The following is a 25,470-nucleotide window of genomic DNA, read 5'->3' as shown; positions in this document are numbered from 1 at the left end:
ATTCCTTGTTTTCTGACATTACAAAGTGCTCCACGCCCCATCTATATGTTTTCTGCCCCAGTCCTGGAATCAGGCATTTTCCCAGGGAGCTCCAGCTGGCTGTTACTGGAGAACAATATTAGCAGCCAAGATCTGGGGACTCGGTGTGATGGCTGCTACTTGGTATATCCTTACTTCTCAGTCTTCTCAACTGATCGAGGAAAGAACTATATGCATTTATACTAACCCTCATGTATATTTTTATCCATACATATTTCTACATGTGGCTACTTGGATTTACATATTTTTAAAAAGATTCATTTATTTTAGGGGCAGGGAGGGGCCGAGGAAGAGGAAGGAAGAATCTCAAACTGACTCCCCACTCGGCGTGGAGCCCAGTGCAGGGCTCGATCCCACAACCCCAAGATCACAACCTGAGCTGAACCAGACACTTAACAGACTGAGCCACTCAGGCGCTTCTTGTGCATTTACATCCTAAGCTAAAAATGAGTTTATACTGGTGTCTCCAACTGTAATGCATTAGTGTGTGGGTCACTCTGGCTTGCTCCTCCTACCTTATTTATCTGAAACCTCCCTCTCCAACAGTAAACCACCTGCCCCCTTGCCATCCGCCACCCGTTGGCTTGACTGTTCTAGCCAGCAAACTTGTAGCAGTATCAGAATTTTTAGTCCGTGCCCTTGTGGGAAGCAGCTTTATCAGCCCATGTGTAGTTCTTATATACAGTTCTTTTCCTTTAGTTTTACATCCTGATTTCTGAAATTGCTTGGTTCAGCGCCTTTTTCTCCTACTCCTTTCAAGAAGATTGTTTTGTGCATTTTGTAATGCAGTTAGGTGGTTTTGTCACATTCTGCACTACATCCTGGGATCCCCTAACCTCCCTAAATTATTGTATTTAATTTGCATACATTAGAGTTCATTCTCCGTGCTTAAAAGTTCTGTGGGTTTCGACAAATACATAAGGTCATAGGGGCACCTGGTGGCTCATTCGGTTAAGTGTCCGCCTTCAGCTCAGGTCAGGATCCTGGGATCAAATCCCGCATCGAGCTCTCTGCTCACCCGTGAGTCTGTTTCTCTCTCTCCCTCTGCCCTTCTGCCTACTTGTGCTCTCTGTCTCTCTCTCTCTCTTTTTCTCTCTCTCTCTGTAATAAATAAACAAAATTTTTAGAAAAATAAGTAACGTCATATGTTTGCCTTTATAGCATCACACAGAATGGCTTTTACCACTCCTTTCCCTTGTCCCTTATCCCCCAAATCTCTGTGTTTGGTCTTTTCAACGCATCTCCCCTTTGCCCACCTCTCTGGCAATCACTAATCTTTTTACAGTAACTACGGGTTTGCCTTTTCCAGGATTCATGTAACCAGAACCATATAGTATTTAGCTTTTTGCAAACTGGATTCTTTAGTTAGCAGTATGCGTAGGAGTCATTCATGGATTTTCCAGGCTTCATAGCTCATTTCTTTTCATCACTGAGTGGTATTCCATGTGGCATGTGATGGGGATATACCAATGTGTCTATCCATTACACCTACTAAAGGACATCTTGGTTGCTTTCATTTATGATGGTTATTAATCAAGCTGCTATGGACATCCACCCGTAGGTTTTTGTGTGATCATAAGTTTTCAGATCTATTGGATATTGTTTTTAGCTGTTTCCGGAAGTTGTGAGGATGAGTGGGGTTGTGAAAGTGGTGAGGACAGACTTATAAATAAACAAACATATCACCGTGGTAAGTGCTTTAATAAAAGTATGAACATGACCAGTAAACTGCGTATAAGAACAAGGCAAAAGTAAAAGAATATTCAAATTTACTCCTAAGTACTATTTTATTTTATTTATTTATTTTAAGTCAACTTCTTATTCATTTTTTATTCAAGACAACATTTTAAAACTTACTCTTAGGGATGCCTGGGTGGCTCAGTCGGTTAAGCTTTTGCCTTTGACTCAGGTCATGATCCCAGGGTCCTGGGATGAGTCCCCTGTTGGGCTCCTTGCTCAGCCGGGAGCCTGCTTCTTCCTCTCCCTCTGCCTGCCACTCCCCCTGCCTATGTGAGTGTTCTCTGTCACTTGCTCTTTTCTCTCTCTCTCTGACAAATAAATAAAAATCTAAAAAAACAAAACAAAACAACACTAGGTTCTATTTTGAAAAAAACACTTAGCATTCCTTTCCAGGAGAAACACTCTCCCTCCAACCCCACCACCCAGTAAAACCAACTTGCTAAAGACCTGCTGCTACAGCCGAAGTAAAGACAGCGAGTCAGGCGGTACAAAAATTTTCTGTCTGCAAAGATCATCCTAGGAATTCACTGGTGATGGACACCTTCCGAACTTAACCCTTTGTCTTCTTCCAACTCAAATAGTAGGAGAGAGAATCCACGTAAGGCTGAATAAACAGCTGCTGCCCATTAGAAGGGGGGAAAAATGACTAGGGATTTTTTGCTTTCTGGAAACATGGATTTCAGAGGCCAAAAGAACGAATAAAATTATTTGCCCAGGTCGCTCAGTGCCAACAATAAGTATGTTTATTCTGGGATTTGGGGTTCCTGCTCCAGGAAGGAGCTAACCCCAAAGGAACTAGCCTCATGGGAATGAAGCCTTGCTTTGTCTAGAGCGGAGCTTGTGTCTTTCGAGAAGAGCTTTCATGTTTAACATCCAGAAAGCGATACCAGGGGTCTATTAAGGGGCCTCTGGTTTTCTGCCTACACACCTTTAAATGTCAGACAGCAGGGTTAGCTGGGCCAATTGGAGCCCGATTTGTGTACCAGTCAGTGTGGAAGTAGATGGATCCAGAAGAAAAATGTGTTTACAGCCTGGGAGGTGGAATGGGCAAGAGGTGGTGCGACCACATCCCTCTTGAATGTCCAGTGATCTGATAAATAGTAAAAATAAATAGCACGAGCTCAGGAGCTTGAGTGAGTTAGCAAATCCCCTTTGTCTGTAGAGGAATTAAAAGGGTAGAAGGAGTATAGACAGAGGGACCAAACTTTAAGTGAAGAGAGAACTTTCTGCAACACCCAGCATGCCAAGAAATTTGTAAGCTGCCGGTGATCAGAAACTTTTTGATGTACAGAACAGAAATAAGAGAAAATTAAAGATTTCTCTTTCAGTGAAAGACAAAAGAATTCAGAGCTAAGTTGTAATTTATAATGTTACAATTTAGTTGGTGAGTGGTTTTAATTAGTCCCTGGGTAACTGTATCTTTTAAAGTCTTGCTGTAGTTCATATATTTGTCTAAAATGCATCAGTTAAATATTTATGTGACTAGTTATATATTTATAATGTCTGCTTTTTTATGGAGTGGTTTTATAGAGAAAAATCACAATTGACTCGATCGAAGACTGTTTTAACTCTTTCCCAACTAACTGTATCTAGGGAAGACCAAGTTAATTGACTCATGAAGCTATGGACCAGATTGACCTCCTGAGTTCTAAGCCAGCTGCAGACCTTGTACCTGGATAGAAATAACCCATTGCTATGGAGCTAGCTTAGCAAATACAAATACTTCAGGTATTGGCACAGATTTTAGATTTATTTTAATTCTACTTCCTTACTCCTTTCAACTCCTGAACGTAGAGACACATGCTGGTTTACTTAGATAACAGACATACGACTTTGTAGACGAGGAATGTTGTAACCGAACTTATATACGCGAGACAAATACTGTGTGTGTCCTCACGCCGTTTAGAGAAAGATCGTGTGTGGTACCGTATACATTTTCCCCAGTGAGTGTTGGTATTTTCTATCCTAGAAAGACTAGACTCCCAAAGAACTGTAGAGCTCTGTGACTGGAATCAAGTTTAGCTCGTTCAGAGTCTGGTTTAACGTGACGTATCTGATACGTGGCAGCTCCAGTAGTAGAAATCCAGGCCCCTCTTCTGCTGACCCGGTCCGCTTTCTGGGTCTACCTGTGGTATTGTGGGAAGCCCGCTACCCTACACGTCCTGAGTAATGTACTTACATTGGGTTTTTAGCAGCCCCGACGCTTGTATCATAAGGAAACTATTTTGTTCTGCGGAACTTCCAACAACAGTAACATCTTGCAGCCCCTGCTGTTCCGGGTGACTTTGCTTTCCATTTTGCTCCTTCCTCTAAAGGCAGAGCACGTTCCACTCCAAAACCAAATAACAAGCATCTCTCTCCTAATTTATGGTTTTCAACATTTTAGACTGTTTTTTCCCTTGCTGTCCAGAGTGCTGTCTGAAAAGTCACAGTGATTTAAATAATTGATGGCTACTTTATGAAATTGTCAGCCTAGATCCGTCCTCCTCCCTCCCCAACCACAAGTCCTTGAGCAGCTAATCCTTTTATGGTGCATCTTTTTCCCCCCCTTCCTGGTTTCATTTAGATAATTATATTATTCACCCTGGAATATAATTGCCGCTATACTGTGGGGGAAGGGGGGCGGAGTAGGGCGGGCTGCCTGCTGTTGGCATTTGCAGGTTATAAAATGTCTGTTATGCTCCAGCTTCTAATTTCTTTGCCATCCCACCTTTTAAAGATTTAATTACACCTGTGTAAAAGCATAATTTGAAATATGACTTCTGATTCTTTTGGAAGATAAAAGAGAGATTAATCCATTGTTAAACACGAACAAGCCTGGTACAGTGGAAAAAACTTGGGACTGGAATTCAGGGCTCTCAGCGCAGCTGGACAAACAAGGTCTGAATGCCTGCTGTGGACCAGGCTCCAGACTGAGAGTTAAGAAGTGCAAAATTGAGGGGCGCCTGGGTGGCGTTTAAGCATCTGCCTTCGACTCAGGTCATGATCCCTGGGTCCTGGGATCGAGCTCCCCCTTCTTGAGCGCTCGCTCTCTCTCTCTCTCTCTCTGTCTGTCTCAAATAAATAAATCTTAAAAATTTAAAAAAAAAAAAAAAAAGGGTGCCGAATTTAAAAGCGGAAACTGCCCTCCAGGATTGCATACGTTGATGATCTGCTACCCACTCATGGCATGACTTGGGCAGTGCCCTTAACCTCTCTGGGCCTGTACCTCTCATCTCTAAACAAGGGATACTGGTCCTCTTCAGAATGACCTTCCAGCTGTTACGTTCCCTGATGTTCTGAAGAAAGACCATCGAGTGTCAGCCACATTCCTTCTTCGTCAGATCTAATTCAAAGAGGAGGAGGGGTAAAAAAAAATATCAATTTTCTGTGTCAGAAGTCAGTGTGTCACCTCTAAATCAAAGACAGTCCCGTCTGAAAGTTCTTAAACAAAGGATTGCCTTTGCCTGAATATAATTTCTACCTGGTGTGTCCAACATGCCCAACGCAGGACATGTTTGGGAGCAGAAAGTGACTGTCTCCGAGCAACTCCCAGTTGCTATCACAGGAGCAATAACTTTTCCTCTCAAATTACTGCCTGACATCCTTTTTCCATCTCACGAAGCCATTTTCCATTGAGGATTTGGATTCTAACGTGTGGTTTTCACCAGGCCGAATTGCGCTGTCCATTGGGCGGAAGGAAGGTCACAGAACGGTTCTTGTGCATCTTCAGATATTGTTGTTTTTCTCTTTGGAGGTGTATAGTTTGGATATGTGAAAACTTGCCAACTCGAGAACTTAGAAAATGTGAGGATATGAGATATAAACCTAATGATAGATCAGGCGTCGTAGTCCTGAGAGGAAATGGTATTCATCTCTGTCTGGGCCTTCCAGTGTTGGGTCAAGCAAACCCAGAATGACAGCATATAGCCTGTTACAAATGGAACACAAATAACACCTAATAAAATAGAGATTTAAAGTGGGCTTTATAACATGTTTATTTCAGGGAGCAAATCATAACCCATTTGCCTTATTGGAAAAACAATTTTCCTGTTACCCAGGGAAAATGGAGTATTTAAAAAGGAAATGAATATGACAACCAAATGGACTTGGTTGAAATGGGCAAATTTGTTTCTTACTTACCTGTTGTTTTTGCACTGGGAGATGAGAGAGGACCTAGACCTGCTTTCAGTAGTAATGGTTCTTTTACCAAAATAACCTGCCGCCATCTGGGGTAAAGTAGCTTCTGTGTGTCCCATCCTCTGTAGGGGTATAAATGGATTCTAGAAATCTCTCCCCTTCATATACAATCTTTAATGCTCTCCATAATTTTCCATCTACCTCTTTCTTCCTCTTCGTCTTTATGCAGATCTCTGCCAATAGCCTTCTCCTCCATTGTCCAGTAATAAAATATTGTCAGTCTAGTAGTAGGCCCTCCTCTTTTGTGTCACTTCATTTATCTCCAGTACTGTGTTCCTCAGAACCATGCTTCTAAAATTTTAATCCCCGTGTTCATTGCCAGGGGATTCTTTCCCGAGTTTCTGCATTTTGAACCAGCACGCCAGCCATGCCGAAGCTGCCGGTCTGTGAGCCCTCCTTTGACTAGAAGGCTGTACACCACGGGCCAACAAGCTTTTTCTGTAAAGGGCCAGAGAGCAAATATTTCCATGCAGCTATGTGAGCCGTATGGCCTGTGTTTGAACAGTTGGGCCATCATGGTACAAAAGCAGCTACGGATAGAGTGTCAACGGGTGAGTGTGGCTGTGTTCCCATAAAACTTGCCTTAACAAAAAACAATGCAGCAGCTGGATGTGGCTGGTGGCCAGAGTATGCCAACCCCTGCTTTAGACGGTGTCTTTGAGATGATGTGTGTATTTCTTTTTTTTTTTTTAAAGATTTTATTTATTTATTTGATAGACAGAGATCACAAGCAGACAGAGAGGCAGGCAGAGAGAGAGAGAGAGAGTGAAGCAGGCTCCCTGCTGAGTGGAGAGCCTGATGCGGGACTCGATTCCAGGACCCCAAGATCATGACCTGAGCCAAAGGCAGCAGCTTAACCCACTGAGCCACCCAGGCGCCCTGATGTGTGTATTTCTAAAACTTGAAGGTTTTCGTCCCAATGTTTACGCGACATTGTTGTACAATGACAACGACTTGAAAACCCACTCCCCTTTTGGCAGGCAGTGGTTTACAGTTCTGTCTTGTTCTAGGCATGTCTCTCTCCGAACCCTGATTCTTGCCTGCCTGTGTGCATTTCTTTGATCACATCCCTTGCCATATCATTTGGCACCAATCCATATTTGGGTAATGAGATAGTTTGTTGTGCCTGCAATGAAGAAAATGATTTAAAATGTTTTTTAATAAGTTAACAGGAGCAAGTGTTGAAATTACTGTAATGAGATAATGACAGTGCGGCATATTGCTTTGAAGATTGTGCTCCGGTGAAGAATGTACACTCTTAATAAATTCATTTTCACTGTATTTTCCTTGGCGAGATCGTTTAGCATTTGCCCGTCTCCCGGCAGCTGAGAGATAGGCGTATGAGTTGGTAATCAACAAAGAATGACAACCAAATGTGGTAGTGATTTAAGAGTGTTGAGCTTTAGGATATCAGCCGTGGAGGGCTCGTGCCAGCCCCCAAATCTTGCAGTCTCCAAATCTTGCTGTATGTGAAGATTGAAACCCAAACTCCTGAGTGTCAGGCTAGCGTAGCAGTTCAGTTTTTAAGTCTGTCTGTTGATCTAGGTCACGTGTACTTTATTTCTTTGAGGTTTCAAGTGTGAAACTTGAAAGTTGTCTACATCTCCTTGCATGTGTTGAGCCAACATGTATCTTGTAGGTACTCAAAACAGAGCATGGTGTAAGATAGGGAGCCACAGAAATGAAAAGGACCTGTGTCCTGCTGTCAAGTTTATTGTTGAGAAGAGAATGACAGACATATCCACAAATCACTGTTAGGCCGGCCATGTTCTGTCTACATGAGCACTTGGCCCATTGGGATTCAGTAGGGGGACTGGGCATTCAAGAAAGGTTTCATAAAGGAGAAGATACTTTAGCTGAGTCCAGAAAGGTAAGACATATTCAAAGGAGAGGAGGAGACCTGAACAAAATACAGAGGCATGATAGAGGGTAGGGCATTCAGGAACAGAGATACATTGTATATACCTGTGATGGAATTCCTTACAGCAGTAGAAATGAACAAACTGCATGTTACACACCCTCTGAATGAATCTAACAAAAGAACACTCAGAAAAAGAAGCAAGACACAAAAGAATATGTAAATATCATTCCATCAGTAAGAAGCAAAGTTATACTTTATAGTTGAGGGAAGTGGTAAAACTCAAGTGGTACAATCATACAGAATAGCAGGAAAAAGATGATTACAAAGATTGCCACAGGTGGGAAGAGAGATGCTTTTGTCAGGGGAGGGCTTGGGGTACCGGAAGGTTGTGTTTCTTTACAGTGTTGGTGGTTCCATTAGGGGTTTGCTTCATGGTTAACACGAACATATGTTATCATAAGCCTTTTCATATAAATGTTACTGTGAAATATATGGGTTGTATTTAACAATAAGAGGATTTTTTTTTAAAGATGAAAACCTGAAATAGGCAGTAGGAAATAGAAGAGTGTTCATGAAAGGGATTGGGCGGTAGAATCGCATGGCCACTGCTTCTGTTGGGCGTGGAGAGCCAGGGTCTACGATGCACCCAAGTTTTTAATTTGGAGACTGGAAAGATGGCATTTGTTGAGACCAGGAATGTTGTCCCCATACTGGGCGAGGCCTTTTCTGCTGTAGCTCTCGCTCCTGTCAGGCCCATTCTTTTTCTACCCAAAGGTCATTATTCATACCTACTTCTCCAGGTGAGTATAAATCACCACCACTTTCCCCCACAACCTGTCAAGAAAATCGCTGTTGCCCATCTTCCCACTCATTAGTTCCAGCAGTCACCTCGAATGATACAAACTCTATTTTACTTTCTTATCCAGTGTAACTTCACTGAGCATTTCCTCCACCACACATTGTGTTCTTACCAGTCTGACATAGGCCGTCCTTGCTCAGTCTCCTGTCCCTGTCCTTGGCCATCCCTCTCTCTCATGCTTCCAGAAGAGGAACAGCATTGCTTCATCCTTTTCCTCAGATCCACTCCCCCCATGTTTATAACCATACCTAAAATCCGCTTCAGAAGGCCATTTCTGACTAGAAAGATCTACACTACCTCCTGAAAATGTCTGTGTTTTACCTGAAAACCACACGAAATTTTCTACTTTGATTGTAATAGATTCTGATCATTCTCATACGGATTTTGTTTTGTCTTAAAAGAGCCTCTCCTTAACTCAAACCTGAAAGTCCAAACTTAAAACGTCTTGAAATTAACATTGGTATGGTAGGTAGCCTCAACGTCATGGGAACCTCGATTTGGAATGCTGCGTGTTTTATCTTTATATGGAATGGAGTGGCTGAACTGTCATCTCTTTAGAATGATGCTGTGGAGGCCGACTCTGACTAGGAAGGCACATGCTTTATGCTGTTTTCCTAGTGCAGGAGTGCTGCCACAGCATCCACACACATCTTGTGTCCTGGGCCGTCTTACGAGAGGGGACAGAACATTCCATTCAGTTGAAATGTACTTCAGTGTGGCCAACCACCAGAGACAGCGGGGTGGGCAACAGAGCCTCTGTCCATGGTACTCACCGAGACATCTGTGGGTTAGACTGCTCCCGGACCATCCAAAATCTGGTTCTCTCAGAAAGGTCAGAAAACCCTTTCTTGGGTCTTGGTGGGCTCTCGCCCTGACAGAAACATTTCACGAGCGGCAGCCCTCTGGTGCACATCTCCTGCCACGTGTTCCAGCCACGCCATTCCCCTGCCCCCCAGCAAATCACATCTGCCTGGAGACCACTTGGGAGCTTGGCTGAAACAAAACGCTACACTCCTTGTTGCCATGCACTGAGTTAAAGGAGGCTCTGCATACTGTAACAGATTAAAGGTTCATTCTTGAATCATGTCAGGAACACAAGTCACAGTAATCTGGTCTCGCCCCAGAGGTGTCGGAGTGCAGACGGGGCACTCTTGGTTTTTGGCTGTGAGGGGCGATATGAAGTGTCTCTGGTTGACTGGCTGGACTTGTCAGTCTTCGAGAATTTAAAAGAACATAAAAGGCAGGTGTCTCTTCACCATCAGAAACCAAGAGAGGGTGCCTGGATGGCTCCATTGGTAAGCATCTGCTTTCAGCTCGGGTCTTGAACCCAGGGTCCTGGGATCAAGCCCCGCATCCAGCTTCCTGCTCAGTGGGAAGCCTGCTTCTCCCTCTCCCACTCCCTCTGCTTGTGTTCCCTCTCTCACTATCTCTTTCTCTCTCAAATAAATAAAATCTTAAAAAAGAAAGAAAGAAAGAAACCAAGAAAACCTTGCAATGAATTCTATGATGACTGCTTTCAACTCGTCACTCCCCCCCACATACGTGCATGCACATATACACATGCACATACGTGTACATGCACACACATGTGTGCACACACTGGGGAACATTTTAATTTATAGCAAAAAAAAAAAAAATGATGCTTATTTTATATCTCCATAGTTGGGCTTCAGTCAAGCAAAGAAACAGAGGCTAGAGTGAAAGGAAATTGGAGGAATGACAATGCTAGAAGCAAGCTGAGCCTGGAATTTGATAAAATTTATTTCCAGCCCTGTCAGCTGCTTGCTTCATTACGTTAGGCTTTCACTTCATCTTTAAAGACTTCAGTTCTGTCTTTCTACTCAGTTTATTTTCTGCAGTTTCCTGTAAACCTCAAAATGGCGATAATGGAAATCATAGGCCGTTAATGCCACGTTAGTTGAACATCTTGGAAGCACAGCTTCTTGCCCACCCTTAGCTGAGGTGTGGTTTTGTGTGGGTGACGTGTCTCCCCCTGGTGGTGCTCAGGGTCTAGCGAGCCCCTTCGCAGGACCCGGTATCTGTAGATTGCCCCACTACAGATTAGACTGAAAGGGCTGCTGCTTTTGCTGATGGAAATTTAGGATCCCTCACCCACCACGTGGAAGTCAGCAAACTTTTTCTATAAAGGGCCAGATGGTAAATATTTTAGCCTTTGCAGATCACATGGTCTCTCGTGCAGCTATTGAGCTCTGCCTTTGTAACGGGAGGGTTTGTAATGAATGCACGTCCAAGTAAACTTTATTGACGAAAACAGGTGGCAGGCAGATTTGGCCCACAGACCATAGCTGAGACCACTGACCCCTGGTATAGTGGTAAGATTGCTGGATTTTGAGCTGGATTTTCACATAGACTTTAAACTCATATCATCACAATGTGGTCTTTAGTGGGTCTCATCACTTGTGTATTTATTCATAAAATTTATCGTAATAGCACTTGTCATGCCTCTCGTAGAAAGTTAAATGGAAGGATATAGGTGAATAAGACTTACTCACTAGGAAGTACTCTGTAAACAGTATTTCCTTCTACATTCTGGAAACTGTATCTTGAAACTCAGGACCCCCACACTGAGAGAGATAGGCTGTTCCTGGAAGGTTCATATGCATATGATTCTAATTTGAAATCCTAACAACATATCACATAGCAAAGGGAAGAAATCAGAAATGGCTCCTTTTGTCCAAGTATACAGTTTCAGGAAGGTCAGGCAGGAGAAGGAAGATGATGTCCACGTTGTCTGTGATACCTTTTCCATCAACCCTGACAGTCAGCGGCGAGATTGGTATTGTGGATGGTGTCCTTACCATCTAAATGTTCTCAATTTGAAACTTTTAAACTTTCAAGGAAGGATTTGGTATTCTCAAGGGACACCATGCTGAAATGTTCCCAGTTTCCATATTTTAACACCAGTGAAGCTGGCTTGTCATCATGTTTCATAAGGGACAGCAGTTGAAGATATGGTATCTTATATAGAATGAAGTATCCTGTGTAACATAGTTTCTAATTGGTCTGATCGCTGTCTTTAAAAGCATACATTGCATTGTCTTGAGCCCTTCAAGTCTTGCCTATGCTATTTCTAATACATGTTTCTTGACTGAAAACGTTTTGTCAGAAGTAAATACATTTTTGGGGTATGGGAGAACCTTTTAGAAGCCAAGAATACCAGAGTACAGAGATGTTGGTGTGTAGCTTTAACCTTTCAATGATGCTCTCCTCTATTTCAATCTGAAGCTTAGGGACTTGAAAGTAGTTTTTAATCCAGGGGTGTTTTGGTGAATATTCAGCAACTTGCTCTCTGGGGTAAAGAGTGGGGCAGGGAGAGGAGGTCAATAAATCAAACCCTGGGGGCGCCTGGGTGGCTCAGTGGGTTAAAACCTCTGCTTTCGGCTCAGGTCATGATCCCAGGGTCCTGGGATGGAGCCCCACATCGGGCTCTCTGCTCAGCAGGGAGCCTGCTTCCTCCTCTCTCTCTCTCTCTGCCTGCCTCTCTGCCTACTTGTGATCTCTGTCTGTCAAATAAATTTTTTTTTGAAGATTTTATTCATTTATTTGACAGACAGAGATCACAAGTAGGCAGAGAGAGGGGGAAGCAGGCTCCCCGCCGAGCAGGGAGCCCAACGTGGGGCTCGATCCCAGGACCCCGAGACCACGACCCGAGCCGAAGGCAGAGGCTTCAACCCACTGAGCCACCCAGGCGCCCCTGTCAAATAAATTTTTTAAAAAAATTTTTAAAAATTAAATCAAACCTGGGTTTAGAGTGTTCATAAATCTCTATGGTGTAACTACCTCTCTAGCCCAAGGTAGGTACTCAAAAACTTATTGACTGAATGAATCATTTCAATCTTTTGCATTCTCACCAAATTAACACACCATGAAACAAAAGATGAGAGTTTCTTTCCCTAAAAGCTACATTTTATTGGGTGCCTGGGTGGCTCAGTTGGTTGGGTGACTGCCTTCAGCTCAGATCATCCTGGAGTCCTGGGACCAAGTCCCACATTGGGCTCCCTGCTCAGTGGGGAGTCTCCTTCTCCCTCTGACCCTCTCCCCTCTCATGCTCTCTGTCACTCAAATAATTAAATAAAATCTTAAAAAAAAAAAAAAAAAGAAAACCCTACATTTTATTTTCTTGGCTTTGGTCAGCTCTGACAATATACTTTTTTTGAATGTTCATGTCTCAGCACTTCAGCATATAAAATATTAATGTTTTCAATATTGTGCAGCTAAGGATATGTTAGTTATTCATGGGCACAGTGTTCAAAGAAACAACTCATATAATATAAATATGTTCAGGAACTATTTTTCAATAGAATGTCAATTTCTTTGATCTGTTTGTGTTCTTCTAAACCAACAAAACACTACCAATTCCTGTGATACATAGATTACTTACCTTTATAAAACTGCAAAAATTTTTAAAATTTTCTCTGGGTCTTGGGGCGCCTGGGTGGCTCAATGGGTTAAGCCGCTGCCTTCGGCTCGGGTCATGATCTCAGGGTCCTGGGATCGAGTCCCACATTGGGCTCTCTGCTCAGCAGGGGGCCTGCTTCCCTTCCTCTCTCTCTGCCTACTTGTGATCTCTCTCTGTCAAATAAATAAATAAAATCTTTAAAAAAAATTTTTTTTTTCTCTGGATCCTGCAGAACTCCCATGTTTTCAGCCTAAAGCTTTGTCACTGACCAGAATTAGAAGTTCTAGCATCTTCTAGCAAGTTCTAACAACTTAGGGCATTTTAAGGAAGGAAGAATATTATATCCATAGCATAGGCTGACATTTCCCAAAGTGCGTTCCGCAGGATCCAGTTGTGGGTGTTAATGGTGCTGCATGAGAACCATTAACAAGGTAAAAATGGGCTGGGGGACAAAATTACTTTTAACATTAAACAGGTATTTTTACAGTAGCACATTCCAAAATTGGACACAGTATACACTGTTTCCCAATGAATATGTTTTCAGAAGAGTATCACAAGGACCTTGTGTTCGAGAAGTATCACACTTATATATGAACAGACTTCCAGAATAACATAGTATTTAGAACTGGAAGGCCTTAAAGGTTACCTATGTCACCTCCCCAGTGCGCCTATCTGTCAGAATCCATTTTACTTCACCTCCATCAGATGGCCGTCCCGACTTTGCCGAATACCCACGTTAGCAGGAAACTTGGCACTCCCCAGGCAGTCCACTGCATCGCTACACTCCTGTCCTTTTTTGTTGTTGTTTTTGTCTTCTTTTTTAAACAAAGTTCCTCCTTGTGATTGAACCAAAATTCTGTTTCTCTGTACTGTATCCATTGTTTCTAGTTTTGCCACCTGGAGTATTAGCAAAGCAAGTTCGCTTCCGTTTCTTCAAGATAATTATCATGTTTCCCAGTAGCTGTCTCTTCTTTAAATGGAAAATTCCCAGTTTATTCATCTCTTCCTCATATGAGGAAGTTTCTCATCCTAATTACTCTCCTCTGAATAATTGATATTCACCCTCTCCAAATGAGATACCTAAAGCTGAACACAGTCGGCTGTGGTCTGCCAAGCACAGACGTTTAACTTTTCATTGAGCAACTACTTCTGGATTCCCTGTTCTGCTTCAGGCACCATGTTAAACAGTGGGAAAACAGCAGGCAATAAGAGGCAGGTCAGAGTTTTCATGGAGCTTATAGTGTAGTAGCAGAAAAAGAAACCAGAAAATAAGTAAGTAACGATGATGATCTCCAGTAGTCCACACTGGTATATAGGTAATAAAACAGGAACATCTGTTAGGCCAGAAAGTGTTTCGGAAAAAAGTGGCTTGCTTTCGATCAGTGGTGAGGGACAGACTCTCAGGTGATGTTTGAACTGTTCTTGAGTGATACCGAGGAACCAGGAGTGAGCCTCTGTGGGTCGTGGTGTCACGGGGAAGAAGGACCACGTGGTGGAGTGCAGAGAAGTAAGAGAAGCAGAGAGTGAAATGAACTTCTACAGGGCAGTTCTCATCTATTGATCTCCCTTGATAGGACAGTGATCTGCGTTTGATGGGATAGTCTACTGCTATTAATTCAGGTCAGAAATTTTTGGTTGTTGCTGTTATTTTTCTAAACCTGATCAAATTCTAGGTCCTGTTGATATTTAATAAATTAAAATCCTCAGCCTTTTTTTTTTTTTTTCCCTTAATGCTCTTGACAAAACCAGCTGTTTGAAATTTAAGGGGAAAACATTTGTTGCTCTTAAATTCCATAATTTTGTTTTCCTGCTTGTCAGGATAATGTTGAATGCTGGCTTTATCATCAATACTGATTACAGTAGTCTCAGTTGACTGGGTTTTTAAAATTTAATAAATCTTATATGTCCTTATTCAAAATTGTCAAGAAAATTGTTGTACAAGTTATTTCCAAGGACCGTAGTGTATTGTGAATGTCCCTTCGAGTTTAAAGAACCCAATAAGCAACCCTTCTCAGTAGGTAGCTTTTCAGCTGCCTGCTAATACTTGACTCCATGAGCTGTCTTCTTCCCCATATTTTTACCATAAGCATAGCCCTCAAGATCCATGAAGACCTACAGCTCACTCACTCTACTAATCTTGTAAGAAAAGAAAATTAGCATAACAATTTCCTGAATGCACGATAGCTCTTACATCATCACATTTGCTTTACTAAATGTTTATGACCCAAAAGATAATTGACATTTAATCTAGTCTTTCTTAAAATCCATTCTCTCCCATTTTAAAAAACGAGTCAATAATCACAGCATCTTCCTGACTCCAGTCAGGGCGGAGGTTAGGGAGTAAGCAGAACTCATGGGGTCGTCTCTGATAAAAGCATTGTCTCTAAGAGAAAGGAGAAGCATCACTTGTTGTCCCTTGACACCTTTGCCTCCCATGAATTCGCCCCAAATGAGTTGGTACTTGTTGAGCCCTGTCACAGTGACCTAGGGGCCGGTCACTTGTTAAGAAGACAAAACATAATAATAAATACATACAGGACCGTCAGTATCTTGGCTCTGAAGTGTCCCCCTTATAGGCCTAGGAGATCTGAGATGGACTAAGTTCCTGGAAGCGAGGTTGAGTCAGTTAGCTGCCTTTTTGCTCCTCACGTTCAGAATCCAGTAAGCAATTCTAGCCTGAGGTTAAGCGCAGTCCGTTTGGGTGTCAGGCAGTCACGGCGGGCTCGGCTTCTTGGGAGCGGTGCCGTTCTTCGGCCTGCGGGGGGCTGACTTCATGCCTAGTCACCAGCAGGAGCACCTGCTTCGTGGAGCTGGCTGGCTTCTCGTGCATTCCGCTCCTTCTTAACCTTGTTATTGGCAAGAGCACATCTGTGGTTTTCGTAATCACCGCCTCGATTTTATGGGAAAAGAAAATCTTTCTTTGCCTTAACATCTGAGTTGCTTAGCATGAGGCTTGGGGCACCCCGAGGCCCCAGATGTCTGATGTCGCTACTCAGACATCTTGAATCTGTTTGGTCCAGTTCAGCAAGTGTTCACTGAGCCCTGCCCCTGTGCTCATGTTCATCTCCATCTCTGGGGGCATAGAGATCCTGTTCTAGAGACCCTTCCTGCTTCACGGTCAGGTTTAACCTCAGGAGAACCCGTCGGTTCATGTCGGCTGAACGGCGTCCATACTGCACCGTTCCCTACCGCAGGCTTTGCTCCTGCCTCCCCATCGAGAGCCCCTGTCCGGGTGTGTTCTTCCCTGGCTTGTCTGGGAGCACACGGGCACTCGTTAGCAGGTTCTGGCAATTCACAGTCCCCGGTGGTCACACCGTGTTTGCGTTTGTCTTACGGACGTAGAATGCCCAGCGCTCGAGATGGGCTACACACAGAAGCCCAGCCCTCCCAGGGAGCTGGTGGGCAGCAGCCCCATCGGAGAGAGGCAGCACTCCTGGGAGAGGGTGTATGTGACACAGTCCATCCCATTTGACTCTGGGGAGAGGACTCACGATAACATACTAGCAGTGTCCCCGTACATTTGCCTCTCCAGGCACGGACCATCTGGCTTCCTGTTTCTCTGGGTGAGTGGGGGTGGAGCTCTGAGACACAGGGCTTGTGGGGACCCCCGGGGACTGATGCAGGGAAGGGACCCAAAGACCCTGAGGACAGCATCCCCTCACACGTCCTTGCCCTCTCTTATTGGTATCCTGGTTATGGAGTATTTTTCTAGCACATTCTCCTCCTGGGCTCAACTGTTCAAAAGAGAAAAAAAAAAATTAATCTGTACTTCATATGCTCTGAAGCTAAGAAGAGGGCAAGAGGGAAAAAGTTTACATCAGACCTGACAGTCTGACTGATCATTGCCGATAAAAACTGGCAAAGGGAAAGGTAATCGGAGCCTCGGGAATTCAATTCACTCTTTTAATCCACTCAGCAGATATTTTATTTTTAAAACACAAGCGCAGCCATCAGCAAAATTGAGAGACTCTGTGGGGCCCCAAAGCACGTTAAACTTTGGAGCCTCTTAACCTCACCCCATCCCTGTCGTCAAATAGTCCCTCTCAGCTGCTGCTTTTGGGGGATGTCCTCCCCACTATTTCTTTCCTTGACTCCCTAGAAATCAATTAAAAAAAAAAAAAAAGAACTTGTCTTTTGGAATTAATTTAAAAAAAGAAGGAGCTCTGTGATCTAGACCATCAGCTAGAATCTTGGGTGGTATATGACCCCTATGTCTTGCGAGTCACTAATGACCCCGTGTCTTTCTTACTTGCAGGAAGTAGGTAACACAGCGCTGTCCTTCCAGCTGACCATGGTATTGTAAATACCTCCCCCATTCCTAGGGTCCTGCCAAGTCAGCTGTTTTTAGCCCCCAAGAGAACTGGGCTGTTGCTTCTCATGTTTTATGAGCTTTTCCCAGGCATTATTAATAGAGAGTAATTTTGCCACTTTCTATTCCTTGTTCAACCCCTCTCAAATCACCAGCCCTCCTGGAATGGATCTAATAATCTGAACCCGAAAAACAACTTAGTTTCACCTGTGAATTTTAATTGCTAATCTCTACTCTAGTAGAAAGATCTCTTCTGTCCAATAAGATATGAAAAGAAGATAGAAGAACAGCCATGTCCGTATGTCCTCCGCTGGCTGGGCGGACAGGATTGCTTCTTGATCTCTATTCTCATGATGCCGGCACTATTGCATTTGGAGGTATGTGGCTCTGAGCGTAGGGCCTTGAGATCCATAGTTCAGTCTACAACCTTCAGATCTCCAAATTAATGTTCTTTGTGCTAAGTGCCCAAATGGTGATGTAATAATATTCTTATCGTAGAATGATGAATGATTCTAAAAAGCATAATGTCTACCTTTTCCTTTGGGGAGAGAGTAGAAACAACCAGTGACAGGAGAGTAGGCATCACGTCAGCTTCTGTGTTTCATGTGCACGTCGCACTAGTCAACCCTGCATTCCCCTTCACACTTGAGAACACTGGTGAACTATCATTGCATGTGTACTCCATAGTGTGACAAGCTTCGATTCAGATTCTGGGACCTGGTTGTGAGCCTTTAGCTTTACCCCTTTTTAGCCAATGTAAATGGATACTATCCCTTAATACCACTGTGCCTTGATTTCTTTGCCTGTAGTCCGAGATATTTACCTTGCAGCCTTGTCTGGAAGATTAAATGACCTGGAACATGACCAAACCCTGGGTGAATATTGATTTTAAGAAGATGACCTGTACAGTTAAGAAAGCATAGACTTTGGGGTGCCTGGGTGGCTCCGTCGGTTAAGCGTTCATCTCTTGATTTCGGCTCAGGTCATGATCTCAGGGTCCTGAGATCGAGCTCCGCATAGGGCTCCATGCTCAGCATGGAGTCTGCGTGTCCCTCTTCCTCTGTGCCTCCCCTTGCTCTTGCTCCCTCCCCCTCTCTCTCTTTTGCTCAAATAAATAAATAAATAAATAAAATCTTAAAGAAAAAAACCAAGACTTTTGAAATTAGAATGGGGATGGATCCAACCCCTACTACTCACAAGCTGCGTGGCCTTCCACAGGAAGCCATACTTCCTTGAGCCTATGCCATTGACCCTTGAACAATGTGGGGGTCAGGGATGCTGACCTCCCCCCTGCCCAGGCAGCAAATCCATGTAAAGTTTTGACTTTCCAAAAGCAAATTTCTGGGAGCCTCCTGTTGACAGGAAGCCTTGTAACATATCGTTTGTGTTGCATATATTATATAATCTTAGGATAAAGTAAGCTAGAGAAAAGAAATCATATGTAAGAGGAAAATATATTTACAGTACTCTACTGTATTTTAAAAAGTGCATGTATAAGTGGACCCACGTAATGCAAACCCATGCCGTTCAAGGGTCAACTGTAATTTGACCCCTGCAGCATCTGTATGGGGATTAAATAAATAATGCATAAAAGAATACGTTATGAATGCAAGTTCTGCGCACGCGTAAATGGGAAAATACACGTGTGGTGCTGTAGTGACTGGAGCTGGTTAAGCCCCTGGGACAGACTGCCCAGGCCTTATTCCTGACACTGTCATTTACGAACTTGTGACATCGCCTCCTTTGTAATTGCTTATCTTCTTCTCTGTCACCCACAAGTGTGGGAATTAAAGCTGGAGAGACTGTATTCTCACTGCCTATGGATCTCCTTAGTGCCTTATCTGCTGTGTAGAGGGGCTCAGAAAAGGTCTGTTGAATAAACACATACGTGATGTTTTTAATCTGCTATCCCTTTTATACTGTATCACTTTGGTTTGTAAAGGTGGCCATCAATTGGAATTGGTGGGGCTGTGGCCAGTTCAGGTGGCGCATCTGAAACCCACAAGGCTGCTTCCTTCCTGTTTCCCCAGGCCTCCAAATTCAAGTTCCTTCCTTGGTAGGTTCTGATCCAAAGCTAGAAATTCAGTGGAAAAGTAGAACATTTTGGAAAGTAATACCTCCCCTTGATCTACCTGGATGATTGCCTTCTAACACCCTGAGACATCTTTTGTTTGCCAGATGGCTCTGATGACGTTGCGATGCCCCAAGTGCCTTGTGGAAAACAACTTGGATACTCCTTGAGGGTAGGGATTCAGCATTTTGCAGGTGCTCAAGGTGTGTTGATTCTGAAATTAAGTGGGGTTCTTTTCAGTTCCCAGGCCCCAGAGTCTTCCTGTGCTTCTGCCGCACGGCACTTAATCCACACCCGGTGGTATTAAAGTATTTTCAAATAAATCAGAACGGTGTCACCTTCTTAGGCATGTCTTCTGCTTCATCTGTTTGGAACAGCCCGTGGCATCCTGTTGCAGCTTAATGTCCGGTCCCAGGATGCATTTCAAATTCTAATCGCTCATTCCGCGACAGCCTTCCGCTCCAGCAGGTCTCTCTGCCGCCATCTTTGGTCCCCTCTGGCCACTTGACTCTTCCCCCCAAAACCTTGCAAAACCCCACCCACTGGCACCAATGTGTTCTCCCAGTGCCTCAGTCCACTTGTCTTCCTGTTCCTTTCTGGTTGAGCTAAATGTACAACCATTGTTTGTACAGTCTTCGTTTTTCCAAGCAGCCATTAGAAGTCATCACAGCTCCTGCTACACTTCAGGGACGTGTCCCAGAGGTAGCCCGGGCACAACATCAATCTTCGATGCCACCTGGCTCCCTGATAAGCTTTTGTTTGATATGTGGCTGGATTGTCAGGAGCTTCCCTTCCTCTCTTCCCACTCCCTCACCCTGAGAGAGCTTTGCTGAATATGACAACCATCTAAAGACAAATTATCTCCTCACAAAGTTAATTTCTGTTTCTCAGCAGGGAGCCACTGGTTCCCGCTGGGTTTGCAAGTGCTGCTGTTTGGTTAATGGATGAGCAGCTCTTGGATCCGGGTACCCACGCTGAAACTGCCGCCGCGCATGCCTTCCCATTTACTCTAATTTCCTACTTGCAGCTGGCGTTAGGAGACCTAAATGGGTTTATTCACAGGGTAGTGGCTTCCAGTCATTAGCACTGGGAGGAAATCAGATTGAAGTCAAGACCAGAGAGCTGCTTTCGTGCCATCCTTGATCAGTTAGGACAGTTTGCTGGGTTTTTGTTGTTGTTTTTTGTTGTTGTTGTTGTTGTTGTTGTTTTTAAGAGAGTAAAGTCGCAAAAATCCTTCTGGAGACAGAACAAATGACCTAACAATAGAGATTCGTCCCAGAGCTTGAAGAGTTGAGAAAGCAGGGAGTTCGTGTGTGTGTGTGTGTGTGTGTGTGTGTGTGTGTGTGTGTGTGATCAGTGTGCTGGATTCTGAAGCTGAAAGGAGGCACAGACTGGAAAAGGCACTGGGCGCTCTGAAGTGTAGCTGTCATCGTTTTGCATGCTGGAGCTTTTTAAAATGCAGGAAATTCTGTAACAAGTAGTAGTACCATCATCTAGAAAACAGAGCCAGAAGCGATCTGGAAATTCCTTAGAACCTATCCAGAATGCTTCGGGGAAGTTAGAAAATGGCTCCTTTTAGAGGTCAAACAAGGTCAAATATTGGCCATTTCACGGAGTCCAGGCTATTCTCTGCTGGCTTTTTAGATACAATTCTGAAGGCCAGCCGCCCCGTAGATATGTTTTCCCCTCTGAAAAACTGCAAAGCCTGTAGGCCAGTGCCCATATGTCCTTGAGAGGCGCCCAGCTCGAAGCTGTAAACAGCATGAGTCAGAAATAGGCTTCAGCATTGCAGTGCTGGGAACAGCTGGTCACGCAGCCCGGCTCGCCTCGGCCAGCTCACGTCTCCTCGCTCAGCCTCTTTTTCCACAGTGCTACTGCGAGCTGCAGTCAAGCTAACGGAGCAGAAGAGACCATCAACTAGAATTTCTAAAAGAAAAGAAGCCAGCCAGCAATTCCTCCTTCCTCAAAAGTGCCACTTACAATGAAAAACTTTGGGGTCTCCGGGGAGGTGTTTGGCCATTCGCAAGAGGGAAAGTGAATCCAAATTAAAAGCAAAACTTGTCCCCTCTCCCCTCCACGCCACCCCCCGCCCCCCGCCAGTATAGCTGCCATGTGACTTTGGGCAAATATCTCGATGTCTAATAGTTTTGGTTTCACACTAAGGAACATAATGGTTCAGAAAAATGTTGGCGAATTGAAGAAAGTCAAATAGTAAAGTGTTTAGGATATAGGCAAGGCACAGAAATGCTTAATGGATGTTGTTGCTCTTTTTCCTCTTTATTTCCGAGTTTTAGGCATGAAATTTAAATTGTTTAGGTCCTAAGGGACTTGCCTGGGTGTGGCTGAGTCCACAGAGCATCAGCCTCTTGATTTCAGCTCAGGTCGTGATCTCAGGGTCGTGAGATCCAGTTTTGCATCAGGCTCCGTGCTGGGCACATGCTCTTCCTATCCATTTCAAAAAAAAAAATCTGTAGTTCTGAAAGAATACTAATACTCATCATCTGGAGAGCAGAGCCAGAAGTGATCTGGAAATTCCTTAGAAGCTATTCAGAACGCTGGACAGCACTTAAACTTTTCAAGAGCCTCAACATACCTGTAATTTCATCATTGACCTAAATGCACTGTATGCAAGCCATACATGGTATCAACTTGTGTATGTTTTTTTCTCCTAAATATTTTTTCACCTAAATATTACTAGCTCAACTGTCACGTCTCTCATAAGGCAGCGGTTATTTCAAGAAATAAATAATAATCAATAGCTAACTATGTGTAGGTTCTCGGAGGTGCACAGAAATGAGTAAGACTGGGTTTTGCTTTCAAGAAATTCAAATTTTATCACAGGTATCTGAAAAATACATCTAGATCATGAATCCGCTCTCATTTACCAAAATATTCATAGTACTTTGTGTACACTTGGCTTTTGCACACATGGTTTTTGGAGAGGATAGAGATGTCCTTTGATTTTTACTGCCTCTAAGTGGGGGGTTGATTAAGAAAATAAGTGCCAGAAGTTGATGAGTATAAGCAAAATTGAAAGCTGCCGAGTTTCATAAATAGTGGCCCTCATGAAGGTAGGTACCAGAGCCCATATGCTTTACCCACAGACTCTTAGTCAAAGCCTATTCTGGACAAGTATGTCTGATTTTCTGGTTCCCATTATTTTAAGCAACAAATTAGCAATTGCAGAAATTAACAGCAATGAATCTACTGCTACTTTTTATTCAAAGCACTGAGGTTTCATAGCTGCTGCTCTCTATAAGAAAAGCTATATAAAATCATAAAATACCATGCTGGTTTGGAGCCATTTAAGTGGCTACAGACTTTTCTTCCTGGTATAATAGTCTTTAAAGGCATGGTTTATTGCTAAATAGAAAGGTTGATGTTAATGATGGTGAGTTGTTAATTTGTAATGAGTCGTTATGAGGTTACATTCAGATCTATGGATTCTGCTCCAGTAGGCAGGAATACAACATAGTAATTCCACAGCTCTACACGCTATGCTGTGTTCGCCGCAAGTACAGCTACCGTCTGTCACCGCACAGTGCTATCACAGAATCACTGACTATACTCCCGATGCTGGGCCTTCTGTCCCCATGACTGACTCATTCCACACCTGGAAGCCTATAAGTCACCACCCCTTCACCATTTTGCCCATCTTCCAACCTCCCTCCCCTCTGGCAACCACCAGTTGTCTGTGTTTATGGATCTATTTCTGCTTTTTGTTTTTTGTTTTGTTTTTTGGGGGTTTTGTTTTGTTTTGTTTTGTTGCTTTTTAGATTCCACATTTGAGTGAATCATACAGTATTTGTCTTTTTCTTATTTCACTGAGCGTAACACCCCTTTGGTTCATCCATGTTGTGGCAAATGTCAAAACCTCCTGAATTCCACATTATTATTTTTATCAGGATTTAAGCTTTGGATGTTGTATCTAAATCACAAACCAAAATTTATGTAGATTTTCCCCTACTTTTTTAATTTAAATTCAGTTAGCCCATATATAGTAACGTCATTAGTTTCAGACGTAGAATTCAGTAATTCATCAGTTGTGTGTAGCACTCTGCTCGTCATATCACGTTCCCTCCTTGATGCCCATCACCCCCTCCCTCCACCCAACTCCTCTCCCGAGCCCTCATTTTGTTTCTGATAGTTAAGAGTCTCTCATGGTTTATCTCTCTGATTACTCTGTGGCTCAGTTGGTTAAGCGTCTGCCTTTGGCTCAGGTCATGATCCTAGGGTCCTGGGATCAAGCCCCACATGAGGCTTCCTGCTGAGCAGGAGCCTGTTTCTCCCTTATGTTTTTAATTGGACTTTATAGCTTTGCATTTACATTTAAGTATATGAACTATTTTAAATGAATTTATGTTTTAGGTGAACATTTGTGTCTTTATTCACTTTTTTTCTGTATTCGAATATATTTTAGAAAAATCAGAGATGGGAGTGTAAGGAATTATATAACACATATGGCTATACTGGAATTTTGTTTCACTAAATATTATTTTGAAATAAGCAAACCACCTATTAGGAATTGGGATTTTATTTGAGAAACCCCAGTCTGAAACATGAAAGTGATTAATGAAGAATTATTGTGCATGTAAAATGTCAGTAACAGGGGCCCCTGGGTGGCACAGTTAAGGGTCCGACTCTTGATTTCAGCTCAGGTCATGATCTCAGGGTCCTAAGCCCACATCGGGCTCCATGCTCACAGGGAGGTGGGGCTGAGTGAGGGTGTCTGCTTGGGATTCTCTCTCTGCCCCTCCCCCCATGCTTGCGTGCTCTCTCTCTGAAACAAAATAGCAGTAACAGTACTTTCTTCACAGGGCTGGGTAAGGATTAAGTAAATTAACATGTCAATTTCTAACTTGGCTATTACTATGCACACTGCCTAAGACATGGCTGGCACTCAGGAGAAGCTTGGTGTTGACATCATCACCATCACTGACGTCATCCTTTTGAAGCACACAGACTTCGTTCTGCCTTGTGCAGAGACCTGGGTGGTAGATTTGCTTTTGGGGAGCTCCTTGAGGCAAAAGGAAGCTCTTAATCCTTTCCCCGGAGAAACAAAGATTTGATTCTTTGTTTTTTTACCAGTGGGAGTAGGGAAGGAGAAGAGTCTCTCTTGAGTCCATCTCTACCCACCCACCTGACCCCTGCCTTCCCGTGGCAGACCACGATTTAGTGTCTCAGAAGATGATCCTGCCACATCCACTTAAGGGGATACATGGTATGACTTGTAGGGTAATAGTGGAAAATGCTAATCACTTACTTAAACCTCCCAAAGACTAATTTTTAGAAGCCTCAGAGGTAGGTGTGTGCATTGAAAAACACCAGGTCCTCTCACTAGAACCCTGAGCAAATGTGTATTGATTAACTTAATTAAAGGAAGATGGTAGCGTGTGCACTGAGCTCTGTGAGTTATCTCACTATATGATTCCCAGGGATCTTTAAAGCATGTGTGCTAATGGCCTTTTCGTTTAAACCAGCATGAATTTGAAGTCATTTCATCCATTCGGTAATCAAATAAATTGTCAGGAACACAGAGGGTAAAAAATAAGAAGGATTTGCTGTTGTAGGTAAATTATAATACTTTACATTGTCTTTTGTAATAATTCTAGATGGTGTTTGGTTCAAAGAGATCCTATTTTTCAGCTGTTAAAGGCAAGAGCTCTTTACCTTTTCTTTATTCCTCTGATCTCACTTCCTGGCTTGGTCTGGGGTCATAGAACCATGAAAATTTGATTGGGCCGTTTGTTTGGGAAACCTCCAATGTGAGTATCGTTAGGTCATTCTTGGACCAGGCTCCTCAGAGAAGGATTTTCTGATCTGCTCTCTGGAGACCAGAGGCCTCCCTGCCAGCATCCAGGAAACCAAATGGGAAGAGGATGGGAGAGAGGGCTGGAGGTTCTCGGCCTCCATCTATGCATCGATATGCATAGATTCACTTAATTCTGCTGTTGTTGTTGTGTTTTTTCGCCCCACTGTTAATTGTTTATCC

General features: G+C 43.4%; 1 protein-coding gene and 1 long non-coding RNA gene across 3 annotated transcripts in view; one reads left to right on the top strand and one right to left on the bottom strand.

The window, feature by feature from the left end:
• The window catches only part of EXOC4 (exocyst complex component 4), a 725,477-nt gene that overhangs the window by 527,351 nt on the left and 172,656 nt on the right, over nucleotides 1-25,470 (top strand). The window lies entirely within an intron of this gene.
• LOC116568839 lies at nucleotides 17,514-23,524 on the bottom strand. The gene is made up of 3 exons (XR_004276761.1): nucleotides 23,446-23,524; nucleotides 22,800-22,807; nucleotides 17,514-17,525 (listed from the first exon to the last, which is right to left on the bottom strand). It is a non-coding gene; the product is annotated as an uncharacterized LOC116568839 (long non-coding RNA).

This window comes from Mustela erminea, chromosome 11, assembly GCF_009829155.1.
Source record: "Mustela erminea isolate mMusErm1 chromosome 11, mMusErm1.Pri, whole genome shotgun sequence".
In the NCBI taxonomy this organism is placed as follows: Eukaryota; Metazoa; Chordata; class Mammalia; order Carnivora; family Mustelidae; genus Mustela; species Mustela erminea.
This window is presented reverse-complemented; position numbering and strand designations above follow the sequence as displayed.